This window comes from Solanum tuberosum, unplaced genomic scaffold (genome assembly GCF_000226075.1).
Source record: "Solanum tuberosum cultivar DM 1-3 516 R44 unplaced genomic scaffold, SolTub_3.0 scf00211, whole genome shotgun sequence".
In the NCBI taxonomy this organism is placed as follows: domain Eukaryota; kingdom Viridiplantae; phylum Streptophyta; class Magnoliopsida; order Solanales; family Solanaceae; genus Solanum; species Solanum tuberosum.
In genome coordinates, this window is record NW_006239137.1 from 1024922 (window position 1) to 1039546 (window position 14625).

Consider the following 14625-nt stretch of genomic DNA (forward strand, 5'->3'; position numbering starts at 1 on the left):
GAATTAAGACTTATCTCCGATTATGCAACTGACAGTTATATTTTCACGATATTACAATTTATGATCTCTTCAACAGTTGGTTCTTTACGTGTATGCACACGTTTATTTATTTTTATACTTATCCAAACTTAAATTTTTGAGTAGATTTGGACATTGAATAGTATTGGATTGTTGAAATTTTATTTTCAAACAACAAGGATTGAACTTGCTTTTGCTAATAATAGTGTGTCTAATAAGCTGTTGTGATTTGCAAATATTATTAAGGAGAAAGTAGCGTGCACTTAACAATCATCATATATAATATATGTTTGTTGTAAGAATAAGGAACACCACTGCGTTAGAAGTAAGGACGATTCAAATACATGGCACTGCAGCAATACTATTTCTGTATTTCATAATATATATAATTATGCCTAAGAAGCAGCAAAAGCAAATTGCATGCATATAGTGTTTGTTCATTAAAATCTAATTCTATGTACAATTCCCACGATGATCACTTCCTTCCAGTTTTGTGTTGAGAACACTCTTGGAACATATATATTTATTGTCCATTTTTCATATTAATAACTAGAACGCTCAATTGGAACATATATTTGTCCATTTAGTCACAGATAATATCATATATCTTAATCAATGTGAGAAATGTTGCTTTTCTTATTTCTTTAATACTTCTTCTCAAAACCATTCACTTTTTGAAACTTGTGGAATTGTAATTTGTAGCACCTACACTAGATTATCACTCAACTTCTATAGCTCCCGTCCATTTATAATAGACTTTATAATATTCAAAATCATTAACGTCAAGTGTAATTTGTTCTTGCTTTTCTGTTCAATACAAGGATTCTTCCATTACTATTTTGTCAAAAAAAATTCATTAGTATAGTATGCTATGAGAACAAATGAATATTTGAGGCTAGGATGTAATATATATTTTATTCTTATATATATTTAACAGGTCAAGTAGCTGTTTAAAACAGTTGGATCCGAAACAAATTTGGATGGAAAACCACATTTGAGATGCAAATTCTCTTATTTCCAAGTGAAGCTCACTTCCATTAATTTTGAAAATAAATATATCGTTCCAGTCTCCACATATAAAAGGTTGCGTATAAGTTGAGGTTGCACCTTTGTTATGTTTACAGCTTCCAAAAAGAGAAGCCTCGAACTGTAGAAACTGATCATTGTTCAAGCCTTCTCTAACCTGATCAAATACATCTACATTGGTGTACAAAGGAATAGGTATATACCTATTATCATACTGTTTATATACTAGCGTCTATATAGTTAGGATCACTCACAAAAATAGTATGATGAAAGATATATGTACTGTGCATATAATCTGATTCCATACATCTTATAAACAACGGAATGGTCAAAATGCCATTTGCACTCGATTTTTCATGGAACTCGTCGGTAAAGGTAACATTATTACTCTCCAATCTTGTACATTGATTCTTAAACCTTAAAACTTAAGTTACTACTCTTGAGGGAGGATTTTTACATAATTTCACGGTGAAAAAAAGCTCTAAGTAGGGGAAGATGATCATGTATTGGCTTGAGATTAGGATTTCGTTGTAATTCGAAAATTATTAGGTCATTGTTTAATTGAATGTTGTTTTGTATTATTATTTTAGACTAATGACAAGCTAAAATTTCACACAAGGAGTCAATGTTCGCGATAGACTTCTGCAACAGTTGTTTGGCGTCCAGGTAGACTAGTTTTATTAATTGAGTAGTTAGACTTGCTTTCTACTCCATGCTATATTATAGATTGACGAAAGGTTTCATGCCTAGGCCTTCGGGCACGGAGTCTAGATAGTTAATAGTTGTTGTTTATTATTGTCCGGTCGGGAGTAGATAATGACTATGGGTGTCTCTCATGTTTTTGATTGTTAATCTTGAATCTTCTTGTTGGGGTGATTTGGTGTTAATAGTAAGGTTAAGTGTTATAAAATTATTGCTTAAAGCCATTTCTCGGACTTGTGGTAATCAAGAAAATGAATGTGTTCATAAAAAAAGGTCATATGTAGGGCTATTGGTATACGCATATAAGTGTGTATATGTATGTTTGTGTTCATGTTGATTGTTCTATGTGAAATGTTTTGTAATGCATGTTTAGGAAATAAAGGGTGAAAGTGAAATGACTTCATGCGATATTTTCATGTAATGAACTTGTATTATTTACTTTTGGTTTCAAGTGGTTGGTCATTGTAATTGTAATTGTGCATGTTGTTTGTGATTGTTGGTTGGCTCGGGTACCACGCATGGTACATGATATTCTCATGGTTGGCTCAAATACCACGCCTGGTATATACTAGCGGTTGGCTCAGGTACCACATCGGGTATGAGGATATCCATTTATCGTTGGCTCGGATACCATATCGCCACACTAACTAAGAATGACTCAGATACCACGCCGATACACTAACTATGGATGGATCGAGTACCACGTCGGTACACTAATATATTGAGGTTGAGTTTCATGAGAGGACCAGGTATGTGTTAATCGTCCCATAAGAGGACCATGTATGTCCATTTGTGATCATGTGGGACATGTTTCATGCATTGGTTGATTTTAGGTGTTGGTTGATTTTATGATATTGAGACTATGAGTCTATGTATTGGTGATTGTTATATGTAATTGACATATGATTATGATATTGCGGGTTGTGCATATGAATTCAAGGGGAGGACTAGGAGTTCGAGCTATGTTATAATTATGATTATAATTGTTTTAACTATTGGGTTAAGTTTATGGAGACTCAATTCTATTGTTTCTAAACTATGTTTCTATTTGTCATGATGTTATTGGTTTATTGAAATGATAGTTTGCCTAGTGGTCTTAGAACTTCTTTGATAATAGGGATGTGAGTCAAGATGACTGGATTGGTTTAAGGTGCCAGTTTCATGTACAACACTAAATGGGTCAAGGAGTTGGTATAAGAAATTGCAAAGGACAAATAAGTTGGCTTGGTATTCGTGAATATTAATGTGATAGAGGGGTTAGACTATGATTTGGCATTATGGTGATTGTGTAGTTGTGGATATTAAAGTGAAATATAGGTTAGATTATTGTAACACCAAGAACTTCCGTCAGTTTTCAAGTTCTGGATCAACTTCAAACGATCATATATTTTAGCACATAAAGAATTAGGTGGCCCATGAGGTATCAAATGGATGGTCTTTGAGTCTTCTTTTCAACGCCGCCAAGTTTGCAAAATATCGAGCTTCGAGTAAAAAGTTATGGCTATTTGAGTGAAGTCTCTCCATTTAAGGCATTTCATCAGTTTTAGGAAAGGGTATTTTGGTCTTTTCCTTTCCCCTACTTCTCTTAGCACGTTCTCCTGACCAAAATTAAGGGTTTAATTAGATTCTAAATTCTCCAGTCACATTCAAAACACTTAGGGTTTTAGGATTAAGTTGCAAGAAGAAATAAAGGGCTAAGTTCAAGCGTTCATCAAGAATTGAGGAATTTCGCCAAGAACATTGTTCTTTCCTGGAATGTGGGGTTTCTCATAGTGATGGACTTGTTCGTCCTCGTGCCAATCATGTGTTTCTTTCACTAAATTTGTCAAAGAAATTATTAATATAAGGATTTTTGAATAGTTCTTGAATTTTATCCCCATTCTTTAACAATGGAGGTTTTGAGTTCTTGAGGTGAGGGTCTTGCAAATGAGTGGTGTTTGTTGATAGAATTTGAGTGAGATTTCGATTAAATTGCACTGGTTTCGTGTTTGTTGATAGAATTTGAGTGCGATTTCAATAAAATTGCATTGGGTTTTTGAATTAAAGTGAGTTTGGAAAAGGAAGAAAAAAATGGCCAAACATTCGCGTCCAGGTCCGCGCCGCGGAGACGCTTGAAATTTCCATCTTCAGTCAATCACCCCCTCTCCGCGTCGTGTAGAGGATACAAAGTATTCTATCTCGAAAGTCTATTCACGACCAAAAATTTAATTCTATCTCCGCGTCGCGCCATGGATACGTCAGGGTCGCCTGACCTTTTCTTATCCGTTTTTCATCCCGTATGTGTTCCTTTGAATCGTGTCTTCGTTCTCTTCTTGATATTAACTCTTAAAGTCTCCATTAATCCTTGAGAAAGTCTACATGTCCCACTCACATGTCTTCATTTACACTCCAAATTAACATAAGGTAAAGGGAAAGTTTAAAGGCTCCATTTCATAAAAACTTAAGAACTTCAAATGTTATATATATATATATATGTATATGTACCTATGTTGGACTTAAAAGATAAGTTCATAAGTGCATGTTTTGAGAATGTAAACACGTCTAATGTTTTGAAAATTATTTCAATAAAGTAAGAAGTCCATTCTTTATAATGGATGAATTGAGCATAAAATTATATCACTTATTTTGGGACTAGTATCGAACACCAAATTGGGTTAGAGATTTTTATAACTCAGAAGTCCTATAAAACTACGTAGCCAGCGTAGGATAAGATACCATTGATTCTTCATGCGACTCCTCACTGCCTCTGAGAAGGCCTACTAGATGGATCCATAGTCACAATATCATCCTATACCCCAACAAAGTATAGGATGACCCTTGCAACGTGGGCGAAATGTTATATCATTGATAGGATCATAGTAATGGTTGTCGGTTAAAGAAGCTCCCCACAAAGTAAAGTATATTATTTTCATGTTTCTTTCATTGTATATCTTATTGTAAAGCTTAAATGGTTTTCACTTTATATTCATGTATTGATCTAGTTACGTTGTTTTCAGTCATTCAAGCCGATAAATTATTTACTCTAACCTTATCACTTATCAGTACATTCAATGTAATGATGTCATTCGACCTAGATCGTTTTATGATGCAAATATAGGTGCTTAGGATCATCAATAGGTGCTTCATTGATATCATTGTTCACTCGCAGACAGTAGTTGGAGAGGCCTCCTTACTTTCGAGAGGCTCCAGTTTCATTTCAGTTTTAGTAGTAGTTAAGTTATCGTGGGTCTTGTCTCGACATCTATCTTGAATTGTTAGAGGCTTCATAGGCATAAAAAATTAGATATTTCCATTTTTTTTCTCTGAATGTTTTATTGAACTTATGAATCATGTTAAGTATTTTGCAAGACAATATTTTTAAGACTTTCTTGAATGTCTAAGTGTTCACCTGTTTTAAGCTTCTGCGTATTGTTTAGTGTCATGTAAGTCATGTATCCAGGCCAAGGGTTTTTTGGGGATCAAAAATTGTTCTTGAGTGCTTGTTACGTCCAGGGTGTAGGGTGGATGGGATCCGTATATGGTGTTCAGGTCGATTAGAAGGTGCAGAAATAACTATAGGCCCGGGTTGTGACAAACTTGATATCAAAGCCCAGAGTTCAAGAGTCTTAGGGTGTTTATGAAGTCGTGTCCTTATAATCAGTGTGAAGCGCATCACATCTATTATTAGGAGTCTAGAATATTTAGGAAACACTTCTCTTTCTTCTACTCCTGTTCGTGCGATAGAGTTCAACTCTATGAAAGTTTCTTCTAACTCGTGCTTATGCGTATCTTTTAGATTATGCCTCCACGAAGAGCTATTCGAGGACATCCTACTAGGAGGAATATGAATCCTCAAGATCAAGAGGTTCCCAATGCACCAGAAGTGCAACCACCTCAGGTAGATATCACCAGTGCTGAATTCAGGAATGCGGTTCAGATGTTGACTCGAGTGCTAACAATACAGGTTGGTTGCCAAGGAGCAGGACATCAAGAAGGGAATGATGCATCCAGAGTCTGAGAATTTCTAATAATGATTCCCCTGAAGTTCACTAGGTGAAAGCTAAATGAGGATCTAGAAAACTTTGTGGATGAACTGCAGAAGGTGTTTAAGGTCATGCATATTGTTGACGCTGAGCGTATGGAGTTAGCTGCTTACCAGCTCAAAGGCATTGCTAAGAAGAGCAGGGTCGAAGGGGCACCACAGTTGACTTGGGTTGTGTTTGAAGATGCCCTTTTAGGGTACTTCTTTCCTCGAGAGCTAAGGGAAGCGAAAGTAAGAGAATTTCTGAATCTGAAACAGGAATCTATGAGTGTTCAAGAGTACAGCCTCAAGTTCACTCAACTATTCCGCTATGCTTCAGAGATGGTGGCTGATATGAGGAACAAAATGAGCTTTTTCGTGTATGGACTATCCCATTTATTGAGTAAGGAAGGTAAAGTGTCTATGTTGATAGGAGACATGGAAATAGCCAGGCTCATGATTCTTGTGTAGCAAGTTGAGGAAGACAAGGAAGAGTTCTGTAGCAAGAGGGCTAAGATAGCAAGTCATGAGTCCGGCAGACAAAAAACTAGGAACATGAACTGATCATCCTCTCAGTAGAGGTCATCTGGACCTGCTTCATCTTCAACTAGTGCGCCTGCACCAAGGGGCAGTAATGATTATAAAAACTGGAACCCCCAGAATTTCAGAGTTCAAGGTTCTCAATCGCAGGGCAGTGTAGCACAAGGGTTCACTCGTAATTCAATATGTGGTAAGTGTGGTAAGATCCATCCTGGATAATGTCGTGTTGGTACTGATCCTTGCGACAAGTGTGGAAGGACTGGTCATTTTTCTATGGAATTCCCTAAGAATAGGCAGGGTAATGGGGGAAATAAAGCACAATCTTCTTCAGTAGCTCCAAAAGATAGAAATACCCCGAGAGGGGCTACTTCAGTAACAGACGGGGGTACAAACCGTCTGTATGCTATCGCTAGTCACCGGGATTAGGAGAACTCACTCGATGTTCTCACGAGTATGCTTAAAATCTTTACTTTTGATATTTATGCCTTGTTTGATCTCGGTGCGAGTTTGTCGTTTGTGACTCCCTATATAGCCATGAAGTTCAGAATTTTCCCAAAACAACTTCTTGAGCCTTTTAGTGTTTTCACACCAGTTGGTGATTTTATTCTAGAAGAAAGAGTCTATCGTGATTGTACCATCTTTGTCAATCAAAAGGACAAGATATGGTGGACTTTGATGTTATTCTAGGTATAGATTGGCTTCATGCTTGTTATGCCTCAGTTGATTATAGAACTCGAGTAGTCAGGTTTCAGTTTCCTAATGAGCTAGTTTTAGAGTGGAGGAGTAGTTCAACAGTGCCTAAGGGTCATTTCATTTCATACCTTAAGGTTAGAAAGTTAGTCTCTAAGGGGTGCATTTATCACTTAGTCTGAGTTAATGACTCTAGTGTTGAGACACCACCTATTAAGTTAGTTCCAGTTGTGAGTGAGTTTTCAGAGGTCTTTCTAGATGATTTACCTGGAGTCCCTCCTAAGAGAGAAATCGACTTCGGAATAGAGATCCTTCCTGATACTCGACCTATATCTATTCTGCCATATAGAATGACTCCAGCTGAATTTAAAAAGCTAAAAGAACAGTTGAAAGATCTTCTTGATAAGGGTTTTATTTGAACTAGTGTCTCACCTTGGGGCGCTCCGGTCTTATTTGTGAGGAAGAAATATGGTTTTCTTAGGATGTGTATCGATTACTGCCAGTTGAAAAAGCTCACGGTAAAGAATAAGTATCCCATTCCGAGAATTGATGATCTTTTTTATCAACTTCAGGGTGCCACTTGTTTTTCTAAGTTATACCTCAGGTTTCTGGCTATCATCAGTTAAGAGTAAGAGAATGTGGCATCCCGAAGACAATATTCAAGACCCGTTATAGTCATTATGAGTTTCTTGCGATGTCTTTTGGTTTGACTAATGCTCCTACAATGTTCATAGATCTTATAAACAAAGTATTTAAGTCATATCTTGATATGTTTCTGATTGTATTCATTGATGACATATTGATTTATTTGAGGAATGAGGAAGATCATGCTAGTCATCTCAGAATAGTTCTCCAAACCATCAAGGATAGAGAGTTGTATGCTAAATTTTCTAAGTGTGAATTTTGGCTTGAGTCTGTGGCGTTCTTAGGCCACATTGTATCTGAGGAGGGGATTCGATTTAACACTCAAAAGATTGAAGCAGTCCAGAACTGGCCTAGACCCACATCTCTAACTGATATAAGAAGTTTCTTATGATTGGTTGGTTATTATAGAAGGCTCATTAAGGGATTTTCATCCATTTCGTCCCTATTGACTAAGTTGACTCAGAAAACAGTTAAGTTTCTTGTCTGAAGCTTGTGAGAAAAGCTTTCAGGAATTGAAAACTCGGTTGACTACTGCCTCATGGTTGACCCTAACAGAGGGCACAAAAGGCTTTGTTGAGTATTGTGATGCATCCAGAGTTGGACTTGGTTGTGTATTGATGCAGAATGGTAAAGTTATAGCATATGCCTCCATACATCTTAAGATTCACGAGAAGATTTACCTGACTCATGATTTGAGTTAGCAGCTGTAGTATCATTGCTAGGCTCATGATAATGATTGTCGGTTAGAGAAACTCCCCGCAAAGTAAAGTATATTATTTTCATGTTTCATTCATTATATATCTTATTGTAAAGCTTAAATGGCTTTCACTTCATATTCATGTATTGATCCAGATACATTGTTTTGAGTCATTCAAGCCAGTAAGTTGTTTACTCTAAGCTTATCACTTACCAGTACATTCAATGTATTGACGTCATTCGACCTGCATCATTTTATGATGCAGATATAGGTGCTCAGGATCATCAACAAGCGCTTCGTTGAGATCACTATTCACTCGCATACAGTAGTTGGTGAGGCCTCCTTATTTCCGAGAGACTCCAGTTTCATTTCAGTTTTAATAGTAGTTGAGGTGTTGTGGGTCTTGTCCCGACATCTATCTTGAATTGTTAGAGGTTTCATGGATAGACAGAATTAGATATTTCCATTGTTTTTTCAGAATTTTTTATTTAACTTATGACTCATGCTAAGTATTTTGCAAGACAATATTTTTAAAACTTTCGTGAATGTCTAAGTTGTCACCTGTTTTAAGCTTTCACGTATTGTTTAGTGTCATGTAAGTCATGTAGCCAGACCAATGGTTCACTTGGGGATCAGAAATTGTTCTTGAGTGTCAGTTACGTCTAGGGTGTAGGCTCGAATCGTGACAATTATGATATTTTAAGAGAGTGAAATCACAAATAAGCTTGAGAAACCTTAGGGTGACATTACAAGTAGGCTTGAAAAACCTTAGGGGATACATCACAAGTAAGCTTGGGAAGACTTATGCTGACATCACATGTAGACTTGGGAAGCCTTAGAGTGGAAAAGGGGTCGAATATGTTAATGGTAGAGTTGGCAGTAGAATGAGATAAGAAACTGGAATGAAAGTGTACTAGTTTATGGGTATTGTACTTTGGATGGTAAAAGAATTTGAATAGAGACTTAGGATGGTGTAGCTTTCATATTGCATGTTCCCTTTTGAATGCCTATTTTATATTATGTGGTAGGTTTGGGTCAATCAATGATGCTTACTAGTACTTGTATTAATACTATTTCGTACTTCCAATTGCATGTGCAAGTGTGCGCGGTTGCGCAAGTAAAATATTGGCTCTAAAAGAGCTGGATTATCGAACCCAAAGCACTTGTCGATTAACTATTTTCCTGAATTATACTAGTCTGATTATTTATTTAAGAGTGCCAAAAGAGTTTAATTTATATTTAACTACTAAGAATGCAAGAATTAAATAATAAACTTACTTACAATGAGTGAGATGATTCCACGGCTGCAGGATGCTTAAGGTTTCATGTATCACATCACATGTAATGAATTAACTAAGGTTATCAAATTACTAATTTATAGGGTTGATTTTATGATCATGATCTCCCGACCTCTAATCGCCTACTCCAATTGTCTGTCTAACTACATCGTTGAGAGGAGATAGACAAGCCCAATTGGCGAGCATTTAAATTTCATCATTTTTCGTAACCAAGCTCGATATTCATTCGGGTGTCAATCCTAAACATGAATCTAATCAAGTGATATGCAAGAAAGATCGAGCTATTTATATTTTTTGATCTATCTACCTCTTCGTCTCATGAGTTCAGGAATAGACAATATATTTATTTATATGTTGATCAAGCATGAAATACTAAAATAAGAATACAAAAGTAATTTAAGCGATAACCAATCATTAATTCAAAATAATCGATCTTCAACAATTATCCGTAGCCGCATCCCAAAACAAGTGTCTTTAGCTATTAATATCTAATAAAATAAAAAGAAGAAAAGAACCCTACAAAATATTGACGATTTTTCCCTACAAAGTATGATCTGATCCCCTAATAATTATTTCTATAAACTATTTATAGAGGTAAGAAATCCTAAATAAAATAATTGAGTCCAAAACAAATTGGAAACTCAAAACCTTTAACAGACTCAGATTCATGCATGAACACTGACAACGTTCAACAATTGTTGTTGTCTTCAAAGTCATCATGACACGTGGCAGAAGATTTATATTTCAATTCTAATTCTTCTCACTTCTAATATACTACTAGAGACAATTGCTCGTGCTAGCACGGATCCAATATCTGTTATTTTTTTGTCTCATTTTATGTGATGTAGATATAATTTAGATAGTCAATTAAATTTTAATATGATTTTTAAATATTTTAAGTTATTAATTATTGTAATTTATAGTAATTTTACGTAATTTTTAAATAATACTTATATATTACTTCTCTTGCCCCAATGTATGCAACACATGTAGAATTTCAAGAGTCAATCAAATGTTGTTAATTATTGAGATTTACAATACTTTTTACGTAGTTTTCAAATTAAATATTACACGTTACTTCTTTTGATTATTGTAATTATAGTACTTTTTACGTATTTTTTTTAATAATATATGTTACTTCTCTTATCCAATGTATGTAGCACAAATAGAATTTCAAGAGTCAATCAAATGTTGTTAATTATTGAGATTTACAATACTTTCTACGTAGTTTTCAAATTAAATAATAAATGTTACTTTTTTTATCCCATTTTATGTGACACAAATAGATTAATTTTATGAATCAATCAAAATTTTATATGTTCTTTTATAAATATTTTAAGTTGGGAATTATCATGATTTATAGTATTCTTACAAATTTTTAAATATTTAAAAAATAAGACAAACAAATTAAAACAAAAAAACCACCAAAAAAAGAGAAAGTAGTGCAGTTGCCAGGCAGGCATGCGATCTTTCAATTTGTATTTTATAACATATATCTATGCATGTGATGTATGGTGTTTGTACAAATTCTTGTTGGCCAAAGTCATCTGCGGCCCCTTAAAGTTGTTCGCATAATTCACTTAGACACATCAACTAAGAGTTGTACCTATTGAACACTTCTATCGTTCAAAACATGTACCTATTGAATACTTTTTGGTGACATGGCATCATGAGTGTAATACACATCCAAAAAGGCGAGTGAAGCTAAATATTTTTTTACGGACGAATCAAAATTAGACATGTCAACATTAGAAAAATCATAATTTCTATATATAAAAAAATTAAATCTACTTCTGCATTCTTTTTTTTTTCTCAATCCAACATACTTATTTGCCTGCCACCATCCTAGACACACCCATCTACTCCTGCATTCTTTCTTTTTTTTCTAGCATAATCCCGTCATCATCATTATCGTTGTTGTTTTCTTTATCAGAAAAAACATTAATTAAAGAAATAAAAATCAAATTGAGTCAAAAATAATTCCGGCGAAACTCCATTTTTTCCGACAAGACTAATATGAATCTGAAATTATTTTCTTTGAAATCGCTACAAAATTCAAATTCTAAAGAACCCACAACAGTGAAGAAGAAAAAATATCAACTAATCTTGATTGTTATTTGAAAAAAAAGAATGAGATTGAGAAAAATGACAACTACAATACTGAATTAGAATAAAGGAGAGGACGTAGGTGATAGCCATTGGAGTATGCAGTTTTAGCCGGAGGCCGCTGTGTGTTTTCCGGCGAAGAAGAAAATGAGGAAGAATGGAAGTCGGGGGTGGGCGTTTTGGCGAAGAAGAAAAGGCAGAGAAGAGTTTTTCTTTTTTTTTTTTGGCCGAAAACAATTTTTTATTTTATTTTACTTTTTAATATATTTTAATTATTATTATGGGCCCAACGCCACATGTCCTTTTCTGATTAGTTACTCTGCCACGTCATCGCGAGTGTATGACACACAATTTCTATTTTTAGTTGATTGTCAAAAAATGTTTAATTGTTATTTTTTTTTACTAATAAAAGTGTTCAATAGGAACCAGTCTAAGATGAGGTGTTCAACTGAAATACACAGACAACTTTAAGTGGCTACAGATGACTTTGGCCATATATGTATGTATAAACACACAAACTAAAACAAAAAAACCACCAAAAAAGGGAAAGTAGTGCAGCTGCCAGGCAGGGGTTATTGTCACTTATATATATATGTAATGGATGTATTATTATATTCAATTTAATTTATTAAGTTGTTTGCTTGATTTTCTTCTACAATATTTCATCTTAAATTCGTTTAAGCTTCAAATTTCTTCATCTTCATACTAATTTAATACGACAAATAAAATTGACTATTTAACACAATTCATAAAATTCAAGGAAATACTTTTCTGTCTTTTGAAAAAGGGTTTTATTTAAAGTTTTATTTTCTTAACGTTATATTGTTAACGAGCTTTTGTAGTCAATTATTTATTTTTTGAATGTTTTAATCTTGTTTGAGTGGTGAGGGTTCTTCTATCTAGGTGTTAGAATAGGTGTTCACATGGCCCGGTGGGTTAGGTCATGACATAATATAGGTCATGTAAATTTTTTAAAAATAATATAAGATTACAGTAATCCTGTCATTAATTTTCATTCAGATAATGATTAAAAATTCCTAATAAAATAGAAAATATTTTTATTTCTTAATCTTTTTCAGATTGAAGTAGGATAAACATTTTTAATTATAAAAATTATTAGAAAAAAGAATGTGTTTAAAAGAAAAAAATATATATTTGGAAAATGACATTTTTGACCCATTAAGTAACAATAAGAACATTTTTTTACCAAACTATTGAAAGCAAGAAATTTTTTTAAACTAAACTATCATGGGAGGACATTTTTATTCATTTAACATAGTTGAAGGATATTTTTGACCATTTTCCATATATACAATCGTGACCAAAAAGACTTGTAGCGTATATTTTTTATATAAAAGAATATGACAACTTATTTAGTGTAGGTAAAGCATCCTATGTTCAAGTACTTGCAATTTATTGAGGTATGTGATTCAGTAGTGAATAATTGGTATAAAATCAGCTATGTTTACTAAAATCATAATGATATTAGTGAGGTATGTCATGTGAATAGAATCTGCATGTAATGTTACTTGGTTATGATTGTGAAAGCATATTTTATCCAGTTTTCATACAGTTAGGACCAAGTAGACCTATGATGTATATATTTTATATGAATTAAGCTATTAATTTCAAGTATATAATTTGTGATACACACACATTGAACAATAGAAAATTCACTATATTGTGTATAATTGGTATACCACTGGCAAGGTAGTTAGTTTTACAACACATTCTATCAAGCTTTTATCGAGACAAATTTTATTTTTGATTGTTTTACCTTAGATAAAAATTAATTACTCTATTTGCTTCAACTTGTTTTGGTCTATTTTTCTTTTTAGTTTATTTAAAAAATATATATTATAATTCATTTTTAGCAACATCTTAATTTGATTTTTCACATGACATGTATAAGACACAAAATGAAAGGACATTTTAGTATATTTGACTTATGTTTGATTTACATTTTTATTATTATCTTAAACTACGTATCAAAACAAAATGGATAGATAAATTAAAATGAAATGAGTAGTAAATAAATCACTATAGAATACAAACATGAACATAGAATTTAATACATTATTAATCTATATATACATTTTGTATTTATCATTGAAATTAGTATACAAAAATAGGACTCTTCTCAAAGAATATTACGTCTTAGAACTCTGGTTTATATCTTTTGTTATAAGTAAATAAAATTTGGGTGAATTTATATGTTTTTGTGAGTTACAATACATTTAACCATTTTTTTTTTGAAAAGTTTAAGTTTATCTTAGAGATGATATTATATTTTTAATTTCAAATTTAAAAAACATGTGTTGTTAAAAGCAACCTATATATAAACGATAAATAGTTAAAAAAGAGACCAATCAGAACTCCTTTTTTAAAAATTAGGAATTTGATCTATATATGATGATGACAATAAAAGTCCAATTAGAACTCTTTAGTGTGATAATTACTTATCTCTAAAATTACTTTGATTTTTTTAAAAAAAACTATCTCCAAAATATAATTTTTTTTTATATGTATTTTGATTCAATTTTTTAAAAATATTATTATTATATTTTATTTTTTAAAATTGTCAAATGGTTTTCCAATTATAGCTTTCCACTTAAATAGAATATAGACGTGTCTATCTTCAAAATAAGTCACGTTATTTTATATTTGGTGATATATAGGAGGAAAAGTTGAGAGATGAATATCTCTAATGATCAGACAGCTCGCATGTTCACTGAAAGCGTGGTAAGCGATGAGGTGTATGATCGTATAGCTGTGTGAAAGATTGAAAATCGTAAACCTAAGTACCTTAAGCATATCACAAGACTCAAACCGAATTGCAAGGAAAGAAGATCCTTCATTGTTGCAGATACTAAAACCATTCTGGTAGAGTCCGATACTGATCA